The sequence below is a fragment of the Apium graveolens genome, chromosome 8, assembly GCF_009905375.1.
Source record: "Apium graveolens cultivar Ventura chromosome 8, ASM990537v1, whole genome shotgun sequence".
Taxonomy (NCBI): Eukaryota; Viridiplantae; Streptophyta; class Magnoliopsida; order Apiales; family Apiaceae; genus Apium; species Apium graveolens.
Window position 1 is genome coordinate 4995919 of NC_133654.1, and position 11996 is coordinate 5007914.

An 11996-nucleotide genomic window follows, 5' to 3' on the forward strand; every position below is an offset into this window, starting at 1 on the left:
GGTATTTATGTAATGGAATTCATGGACTATTTCACACAAGTTTATGACTTAGTCTCGGTAGCAAATTGATCACATGAGGAGATGGACACATTTAGGTATAGGATAACGAGATAGCTTAAGCTTGGGAAGACAAGTGGTATATTCGGGATTCATATGCGCAAACGTCACGAATCTTGTAGTAGTTAGCTTCATTTCCAATTCCTAGTATTTGTTTACTTTAAAAAATTAATGTAGTTGGATTATGTACTTGGATATAAATTTAGATTATTTTAAGTGGATATTAAATTTCGATTATGTAGTTGGATTATGTAGTTGTATTTTAAATTTGGATTTAAAAGTTAGATTTTAATTTTGTTTTTACATTTATTTTGGTTTTGGTTGTGGGTGAAGCGATTTTGATCATGGTTGTGATATAAGTTGTGATTGTGTTGTAGTTAATTGGTGAATTTGGCACCATTTGAAGTTGTTTGACGACAGGAATTAGCTGCAAAATAGATGTTGTGATTTCTTGGTTTTGTACATGTGTGGGAGCTCTGTTTTCACGTTGCAGAGCCAGAAAACACCGGTATCAATCGTAGACATTATGCGTGGTCCGTGTTATTATTTTTGTCTATACAGTCTGAAAATATAGCATTAATCAAAATAGAGTAAAACCCTTATGTCCAAAATTCTTATATTTTTAAAGTTAGCCTTAAACTAACTACAAAAAATCATAATCACTTCCTATGACCTTAAAATAGATTAACAAATGAATTTTTGAAAAAAAATCTTTCACAAATTTTTACAATAAAATGAAAAATCCTTGAAAAGTCAAAGAAAAAGTCAACATAGTGTACAAATGGATAATAACGACAAAAAAAATTTTAATTTTCCTCGGAACCAAGTTTTAAAAACTTATAAATACGTTAAACATCATTTTGTGTAATTTAAGCTGTAATTTGTAATTTTTCTATTTTTAAAATTTTCTTAAGCTATTGAAATTATGTTCATTTTTAATTTAAAAGAATTTTAAAGTTGTTCCACGCACATACTAGAAATCTTAAATTTAAACCAACATACTTCAAATCTTAAAATGAAGTGATATTTTCATAATAACGAGGATCCATTGAATATTATGAAATACATAGAATCGAATGAAAATTACATAAGGACTAGTATCCAGTGCAATTGCCATATAAATGATTGGTCCTCTAACAAAAAATATCTAGTATGTTAGAGAGACCCCCGAATAACCGGTATTAAGCAACTCCTTGAGTAGTATCCACAAAGCATACAATATGGTAGAGCACAAGTACACAACCCTCATGGATATGCCCGTGCGTAAGCTTTCATGGGTGTGTGTTGGAGTCATTCCAAATGGCTAGTGGAATGGTACTTGATCCATCATAGAGACAGAATCTTGCAAAGCATGTCCTGTATTCCCTATCCGTACCTCTTGTTAGGTGTGAAACCTAACCCTTCACATATTCAATGCGCATTTGGTCCATATTACAACCCTTACGAGGCCTTAACTTTTTAATATCGGCAATCCGATCACATTCAGCAAGATCACCACCATTCAATCCAGATTTTTTCCATTTTCCATTGGGCGTGTTGTTGCCCAAATTCAAGATCGGAAGGAAGTAATGATCTGGATGAGAGATCACCAAGTACTTTTGTTCAATACCACACATCCAACAACATGCCTCGGTCCAATTTTTGGCCCTATAAGCCTCCTCTTTGTGCGGGTACAAGTTCATTTCTTCTTCCTCCACAAGGGGCGTCTCATCATTATCCATAAGGGGATTCAACTCACAATATGCCTCTTCTATCTCACTAAAGATTTGTGAGACCCCAACTTTCTCATCATTGTCCTTATACCACAAGTCGTTTGGTTGCGAGTCCGATAATGTGTTGCTAACGTGGGATACGAATCACAACTATGTTCGAAGTTGTTGTCAACACTATACTCGCTAGCCATTTAATTTATGACAAAACAACATAAAAAGAAAGCAAAATTAAAAATTAAATTGCAAATTCATAAAAAATTACAACCTTCCGTTACAAATACTACACTACTAATTATATTTCTCTTCTTGAGCATTTTAAAGATTTTCTAATCTAGTAGCACATTTTCTTTTATCATGGCCTTCCTTTTGACAATAGGTGCCCTTCATTGGAGGCTTCTTTTTTTTACCAAGCGATTCTATGGGACTTTTGAAACGAACGTCCTTTTTCCTCTCTTTAGTATGGATACAATAGGGTCAAGAATTGGTTCTTCATGAACACTTGCATTTGGAGCATAAGAATTACTTTCGTAAGAATTAATTCCATCAACGTTCATACTTTCGAGAATTGGTATTTCACGATTCATCACTTCAATGGCATAATCATACCATTCCTTATATGCAATGCTACTTTGACAAAAACTAATGGCATGAATTGTCATGCTATTAAATCTATCATTTGGGGTCATTTCATTAATTTCTCCAATGTCCAAATGGGAAGGCAACAGACCATCTACACTATTAGCATGCATTGTTCACCTCCGAAGTATGAAAGACGAAGGAATTTCTGAAATTCATTTTTTAGTAAAAACTGCCAATAGGCGTCCACAAAGTAGCCCCGAATGTTCAACCATTCTACACATACACTTTCCCATCAAGCCTACCTTGTTAAATGCAACAAAATAAACTTTTCTTCTTGTACACTCAGATATGGGCCTATAACAACCATAATACGTATAGACATCCCCTTGTCTCTCCCCATCTTCACAAGCTTTTCGATTTTTTCAATAAAGTATTTTGAAGACTCAACCAATTCATAATGAAATCTTCTAAACATATCCTTGGTGTAAAGACAAGAAGCATGATACTCCAATGTGGTATGCATTTTCATGGAACACTTTAGATTAATCGTGACATAATCTTCTTCCTTCTCCCTCATAAATTGCCTTCTCAATATTTTTTGGGTATTTTTAGTGAATTCCTTCAACCCCGTTACCGAACTCACATAACTATCAAAGAAAGAATTCATCCCCTCACTCCTTGATGTACTATTTTAAAACGCAGAAAATGTGTTTCTAGTATATGCAATTATCCACTTGCGTTTCAACTCATATAACCACCGTAACCATTTATGCTCTTGCAAGTGATACTTATCCACCAAGGATTCTCATCTAGCCTCAAATATATATTCGTTGAGGGAATTATAAATACAATCGTGAAATCCTTGTTAAATTCCAGGAAAGTCGAATAATAATGAGATAATTTCTCGGGAAATTTTTGAATTATGTGCCAATACCACAATAAATGGGAGGTATTCAGGAGTACATCCGAAATAGCGCTTCCCATGGCTTGATCTTGATTAGTAATTATTGTCATTGGAGGGTTATTCCTCACTCCTTCAAGTCAAGTATGAAGAATCCACTAAAAAGTTATTGCGTGTTCATCCCGCATTCGTGCAAAACCAAAAGTCACCGATTGATAATGATGGTTCACTCCGGTAAAAGGGACAAATGGCATGATATATCTATTTATCCGATAGGTCGTGTGAAAAGTAACAAATTGTCAAAATTTTGGCAGGCCATTAAAAATTTCTGATCAATATATACAAGACACTTCAAATGATTCTCTTCATCAACTTCGATCCTAATAAAATATTTAGAATCACTTTCTTCATTCAACCTATGTAACAAGTTCAACCCCGCTTGGGCATCACTAATATCAAATCTTTTCTTCCTCTTATCTCTTATCACATTCCTAACATGTTGAGCATTTAAACCAACTTTATCATTACCTCCATGAATGTTACCAATGACATTTATCACTTGACATTCATATAAATTTGCACCATGTACATTATCATCTCCATCCTAACCCCCAACATAATCATTTTCAAGCTCATTTTCACTTTCTAAGATTTTATCTTCCTCAACATCAACAAAATCTTTATCTAAATTAATATGTTCTTCATTTTCCTAATAGTATCTACAAACCCATCATCTTCAATAAATTGAGGGGTTCTAGGTTCTTCACTCATACATAAATGATTAAGATGTAAAACATAAACAACACCTTTTTTCTCATTTTTACGTTTAAGACGAAACATACGATCAAATAAATAATCCGCCATGATAAATAAAAATTGAAAAGAATAAATATACCTTAAATTAAGATTGTTGCTTGCTTGATTTTTTTTTTAAAAAATTAACCTAAAATTTTCCTAAATTTGGAGCTTTCACGGAGATTTTTTTTTGTGTGGTTGAATGAGCACAAATGATGGAGGAAAATGGGTTGTTGATGATTAGGAAATGATGCCCTCAACTGCACACATTGTCCGCGATCCGTCTAAATTAATTTTTATAGACCGCAAACATTGTCCACGATACCTGTGCATGTTGTTTTAATCTCAGCCGTTAGATAGTTAATCCAACGGCAAATAAATCATTTGTTACTTATATGGGTCTTGGCAAACTTTTGCCAGTTAGGGAGAAATCGTTTGTTACTTTTCTGAACCGTTCGTAGGGACATTCTCCAATATATATAAAACTGTTTTAAAAAATTAGCTTTAAATTTGTATTAAAATAATAGATGAACAAGTAATTTTTGGGATAATTTCTTTTTGAAAAATGAACGTATATATATGGGAGGGTTTGATTTGATACTACCGGGCCTTATACGGGTCTATGGCTAGTTTTTCATAATTTAAGTGCATAAGAAAATCACAAAATCGGTATCTTGCATTTTTTAGTCTTTGAAGCTAATACTGTTGACCGGAGGACTTTTCAGGCTTATCCTACTTGTTCAAGATCTCTGCTAAAATAAAGCTGATATGACAATGGAGAGAAAAAACAAAAGCACGCTAGAGGCAGAAAAAATGGTATAAAAAATTGTTATAAATTAATGTATTATGGTTGAAGCGACACTATATAATAATTTTATCCTTATTTTTTATGTAAATACACAAGTTCATATTTATTTAACTAATAAAAATTTGACAAGTGATATTTTGTAACATTTTTGGAAATCAATTTAGTATATGTAGCATTTTCAAAATAAAATGATGAAAATTAAGGAAAAATGCTTGGTCTACAGAATTTGATATACAATTTTGTATAAAATTACACTGTTAAATTTTAATTGGAATGAGGAATGACGGGCCCTTTATCTACATCAACAACCTCAATTAAAATCTCACATCAATTACTAAATTATTTTATATAAATTTTATGTACACGATTTTATACACCTTATAGGCTTATACTGCTAAAATTGAAGAGAGGTTTAGAAGAGAGGTTGACTAGAAGACTTGCTCAAGTCTGCTTAAGAGTAAAACTTGGTCTTGATTTCCATTTTCCAGTGAATTATGACAACCGAAAGAGAAGAGAAATCTCAGCACATGCATCTGTCTTGTCTTGCATGAGGCATTCTATATATCCACATAATTTCATTCGAAGTTTTAGAGCAAAATAGTAGAGCTACAATATGGCTGTCAAGTTGCTGTTACAAATGATGCTAGTAATGTAACTCATGTTCATAAAACTAGCAGTTGCACAAAATACTAGTAGGTCTATAGCAAAGGCTGGATGTCAAGAAAAATGTGGCACCCTGGTTGTTCCTTACCCGTTCGGAATCGAAGCACACTGTTCAGCTTACACAGAAATGGATATATCCTGCAAAAAATCTTCTGATGGATCACAAAAAGCTTTCCTGAGAAGCAGTGAGGTTTCCAGAGGCAAGGGGGCTCCTAAGTCTCTGGAACTGGAGTTGCTGGAAATATCACTACAGGCAGGCACCGTTCGCGTCAACTGTCCGATATCAGTTGGGTCAAACAATGTAGATTATACTCGATTACCAATGCACTTTACATTTTCCAACGCTGAAAATATATTCGTTGCTATGGGCTGCGACAATTTTGCTTATCTATTGGCCGAAAAATGCATGGTGTGGGACTTGCCCTCACGGTCTAATATCACTGGAATTTGCACATCAGTGTGCGAGAGGTCAGCAGAAAAGGACAACAGTTGCTCGGGATTAAATTGCTGCAAAACAAGATTCGCGCCACCGGATAATTTCATCATGGTATTTATAAGCGGTATTAATGGAAATTATTACAACCAGGATACGAGGTATGTAGTGCCTAGAAAAATCTGTGCTAGCAGTATGCTCAAAGTTCTTTAAACAAATAATACTCCCTTTAAACAAGTAATAGTAACATTTATAATTTTTCTTTATTTCTTAAATCATTTCTTATTATTTTTATTTGTGTTTCATTCAAATTAGATTTGTGTACTTTTTTAATACTGAGTTTTATTAAAATTTCTATTGCCTGAAATCCTTCCTCTCTCTGGCACATGAAGCAGGTCTGCATTCGTTGTTGATCAACACTGGTTTGAAAATTTGAAAGATATCTACAGTGTGCAGAAGATGAAATCAGTTCCTGTTGTGCTAAATTGGACAACAGAATGGAACTGTAAATCCAGAGCTGACACCAACTTTTGTGGAACAAATACTTTTTGTACAAATCAAAGCTTGTGTTCTTGTTTCAAAGGATACCATGGAAATCCTTATCTGCCTGAAGGATGTCAAGGTAAACTCAGAAGTGGATCATGTGACCAGAAAAACATATTCAGTTGCTAGTTCTTATTCTGCGAGAATGTAATTCACTCTTTTAACTTTTGTATGTGCTTCTGATAAGATTTTTTATTTCAGATATCGATGAGTGTACATTAAAAACACACAGATGCGAGCATTTCTGTACCAATTCATTAGGAAACTACACTTGCTCATGCAAAGATGGGTGGCACCTCATTGACAGTTTTAAGTGCGAAATGGATGATCACACTGTGAGGACAGCTGTAATCTTAGTACTAGGTACTTGTATACGCTCTATTAATTTTATGTCATGTGGTAAAAAGAGAGGGCATAATCACGGGTAACTTCAGCATTATATGAAATTCAAGTTAAGTTTAAACAATAAAGAGATGCGATGTTGGGATTCATGTACTCCAAACTTTAAATGACCGTGTATACTTTGCTCAATTTCTTAAATCTGATGGTTTTTAAAATGTTCTCATTTGAAAGGCATGTATTGATGAGAGATTAAGTGTCTAGTCAAATTGATGTACATTTATTAATTATTAGTCATCTTCATTCTTACGCATGTTACCTCTATCTTCTTTGCAAAATTCAGGACTGTATTTTACAGCTCTGTACTCTTTCATTATATTCGCTATTGCAGTCACTTGTGCTGGACTAGGGGTGCTGTTTCCTACTACATGCTGGTTGTACAAAGAAATAAGACTAAGAAAAATACGTAAACTCAAGGAGAAGTTCTTTAAGAGAAACGGGGGCATCCTATTACATCAACATGTATCTTCTAGCAACAAGTACGTGGAAGCAACCAAGTTGTTTACTTCAACGGAGTTGGAGAAGGCAACTGACCGCTTTAATGTAGAACGAGTCCTTGGAAAAGGAGAACAAGGTACCGTCTATAAAGGAATGCTGACAGATGGAACAACTGTAGCAGTGAAAAAATCCAAGATTGAACATGAAAACAGAGTTAAACATTTTATCAATGAGGTTGTAATTTTATCACAAATAAACCACAGAAATGTAGTAAAGCTACATGGATGCTGCCTGGAGACAGAGGTCCCTTTACACTTATGCAGTATATCCATGAGCCTAATGAATACTTTCCACTTACATGGGATGTCCGCCTACGTGTGGCCAAAGAAGTTGCAGGAGCTATCTTCTATTTACACTCTGCTGCAGTGATTCCAATATATCATCGAGATATTAAGTCAGCAAATATACTTTTAGACGATAAGTACAGAGCAAAAGTGGCAGATTTTGGAACTTCAACAACAATTTCAATTGATCAAACTCACTTGACTACTGGAGTACAAGGTACATTCGGTTACTTTGATCCTGAATACGTACGGACCAAGCAATTTACAGATAAAAGTGACGTTTACAGCTTTGGGGTAGTTCTTGTTGAGCTTTTGACAGGACAGAAACCAGTCTTGCCAGCTACACTTGACCGTCTAGCAAAAAGTTTAGCAGAAATTTTTTTATTGGCAATGGAAGAAAATCGTATATTAGATATTCTTGATTCACAGATTACCAACGAGGGAAGCTTGGAAGAGATTATAGCATTTGCTAACATTGCTCGTAGATGCTTGAACTCTAGCCGGAGGAATAGGCCAACAATGAAACAAGTTGTAGCAGAACTAGAAAAAATCAGAAATACAAATGAGACTCCCTCTGATGAACAAAACTATGAAGAGGATGACGATGGAATAAATGAAGTAAATGAGCCCTGGGAGTCGGACGTTACTTCATCTTCTATGAATTCCACCGTATATCACAGTCACACTGTTGAACTAGAGCCTCTTATAGAATAAAGACAATAAATCTGGTGTTTTTGTGTAAATTGGTTATTTTAGAGACTTCATTTGGTTATTTTAGTCTTCAGAGACTTTCCCTTCATTTGGTTGCTCTAATGCTATCTGTTTTTGAGTAGTGCAAAATTTCCAGGGTTTTTATAGTGAATATTGACAAGCGCAATTGCTGCAATAAAAATGGGCATTTGTACTTATGGTGTAAACAATCTAAATTTCACTTTTTTTTTGTTTAATTTGATTGTGGTGTACGGAGCAAGGGATGGATTATAAAGTTGAATATGTGTTTATGGACAGCTTTCTTTTAATACATTTGAAGTTGATGGATATTGTGACCAAATGACCTGTCCTCCTGTCCCAAGTTACTATTTAAAAAAAATACTGTTTCATTTTAAAATCAAAAACCTGCCATAAGTTCAACTTCTATAAGAATTTACTTATAAAAAAATCATAATACGTGACAAAAATGTAATTTATGACTTGGTCTAAATATTTTATTCGTAATTACTATTTTGTCCATTTATTTTATTAATTATTAAAATTTATTATTTTGGATATGAATCAAACCCATGTCAAAAATTTGAAAATTTGCCACATCAACCACTTGAACTAGAGACACATTTGTTTAGATCTTGATAGCAGGTAGATCTTACTTATTTACACGGAGTATCTTACTCTATATTTAATTTGATTTAATTTGATATTTATTTTAATAGGTCTATTAAATATAAAAATTTGAGACTTGATTAAATAACTTATTTCTATATGCTAACTTTATACTTGTGCAAAACAATAAGAGTATATATCTTTTAATTGTGCAAATTTTATTTATAGTTAAATTTGGAGTTCACAGACAACTTTATTAAACTTTTTCGTTTTAAACTCAAATTTCTTGTGTAACATAGCCAACTTTGTCTAATTTACCAACCGAAGCATGATCTTCTAATCATAGTAATTTCAAAATTATATTTTCCTCCGTAATCGTTGAACCATGTTAGCGTTTTTATACTAATTTTATAAAAGAATAATGTAGGATATTCAAAAGCATAAAATATACACTATCGATAGGCGAAGATTCGATAAATAAATAAACTCATCAAATAAATGAATAATCTCGATAAATAAAAAAATTACGTTCCCAGATGTAATTATTTATCGAGATTTTACTCTACATGTTTGTGACTGTTCCATACCCCTTTTCAACCTTTCAAAAATTTCCAGCACATCTTTAATTCACAAGTCATTTCATTACTCTCCCTTTTCATTACTTCAGTAATTTGGTTGAATATTTTTTTACCACTAAAACCAACATATAATTTATATATAACTTATAACACAATCAAATAGTCAGGTTTATCCCAACAGGAACAAAATGTCATGGGGTTAGGCTAATACAAAAATAACCCACTACTTTTTTTAGTCATCTATAGAAGGAGGTCGTAAAGAAATAGATTTGAGACTAAAAAAAAATTAAAGGAGAAGATTATTCACTTTATCAAAATATATGTATATCCATTCACGATCTTATTATAAGAGCATAGGATAATTCCCTATGAATAGATAATTAGTTTAAAATAATGAACATAAAATCATATTTATAAATAAATAATTTAGAATTAATATATACCCCGTAAGCACATAATATGTGATATCGAGTAAGCACATAAATTACATTGGGGAAGTAGTCACTATCGCTAATATTTTATCACGGTGGGAAGATAAAAAAACCTATAAACCAACGCACATAACGACCATCGCCCATTTCACGATAATTCTAGAATATTTATTACCGTTAAAAACTAAAAATGTCTCAATATGAAATGTTTAGCTACCACCATAATAATATTCATGCTCCACTTCAATCATTTGAGTCAATTCTTACTGCGTAGTTTGTTGCCCAGTAATGATACAATTGTTTAAGGGGGGTTGGATACAATTGTATAAACGTTTCGAACAAGTATAAAAATATAACAGTTCTTTATATTTCTGATAAAAACTGTTACAAACTCTCTCAAGAAATACTGATATTCTTGTGAGCTGTTAGGTCGTACAATGCTCGAGTTAATCACTATGTGATGACCTAAACTGTGTTTATATAATACACAGATGCTACAAATCAGTTTAGGATATGCATTATCAATTACTAACAGAAAATGATACATATCTTCAACTGAATACACAAAATCCTATCACTCAGAATGAACAAATATCCATCCCTCAAAATAAGGAACAAACTTAATCTTCACAACAGACTGTCTTCAAATGCTGATGTTCTGCAGATACTGATAATGAATCAAATCCTGATGGCACATCAAATCCCGATGACATCCAAAACAGTCATATCCTGAGCTCCTCCTGATCATTGAGAATCAGCACGTAACAATCTCCCCCAATTTATACTTAATGTAATGAAGCACAAAATCCATTCTCAATGATGCCAAAACCAATTACAAAATATACAAAAAATAAGGCTTACTTCAGTATTCTAAGATAACTGATAGTTGTTTCCAGAAATCTGTTTAACCTTTCTTCCTCCTTGTCTTGAAGGACTTTGACAAGCTTTATCTTCAACTCTTTCTTCTCTTCAGTATCTTCTTCAAGCTGGTAAATGGCTGATCTTAATTTAGAAATCGAACTCTTAGTTATTTAAAGATCACCAATTAACATAAAGCTTAAGCTGAAATCTTCATGATCAGGACTGAAAGATAACTAAAGATTGTTGAGAAAAACTTTCAGAACTGCAGCTCCCTTTTCCATCTTCATTTCTTGACCAGTATAAGTTCTGTACATAGGAACATAATCGCCATTATATTTGTCATCTCTGTTCATGACTCTTCTTCTGATAATCTCAAGTATCATAGAAGACCAGTTTCTGGTGACATTATCCTAAACTCTAAGAAGATAGTGAACATATTTCAACTTTGTCACAGTTTTCATCAAGAGTTACTACGATGTAAAGCTTTTCACCTTACCATCTCTCAAGAAGTACAGAATCTCTTCTCTGACATCACCAAGATTTATCTTCCTATAAACAATCTTTACAGCTTCAACTTTCTTAAGATGTGAATGAGTAATTCTCTCACCAAGATTGTCAGTCAGAATATCTGTGTCCAGTAAATCAGACCTCAGAGTTTCCATTCCAGGATGACCAATACCTCCTATAGTACGAGTTTTGATAAGTTTTAGCTTTTCATTATGTTCCACCCAAGAGGGTTTCTTGATGGACTTATCAATATCCTCCTGTTCTGAAATAGAATCCTTAAGTCCTGCTGACACAAATTCAATATGCTTGAATTCTTTAGGATAACTAAATGTATAAATATCTTTCCATCTTTTATCCTTCTTACTGAGAGGAGCATACCCTGTAGATAAATCATGAATCTTTCCTCTTGTTTTCTGCCACAACTCTCTCCTTGAATTTAGAATTCTTTGCTCATAGTCACTGCATGCTTGATCAGCTTTCCTTCTGTCAATTCTTTCTTGTTCATCAAGAGTTGATTCATTAAACACTTTGATCACCTTTTCATCAGTGTCAAAATCAGCTATCAGATTCACAGCATCATGATCTGCTTTTACCTTAGGATTTGTGTCTGCTACAAGAGACATATTTGTA

At 33.3% G+C, this 11996-nt stretch overlaps 1 pseudogene; it reads left to right on the forward strand.

The window, feature by feature from the left end:
• The first annotated feature begins 5453 nt into the window (after positions 1-5453).
• On the forward strand, positions 5454-8657 carry LOC141677839 (wall-associated receptor kinase-like 8; annotated as a pseudogene).
• The last annotated feature ends 3339 nt before the right edge of the window (positions 8658-11996 follow it).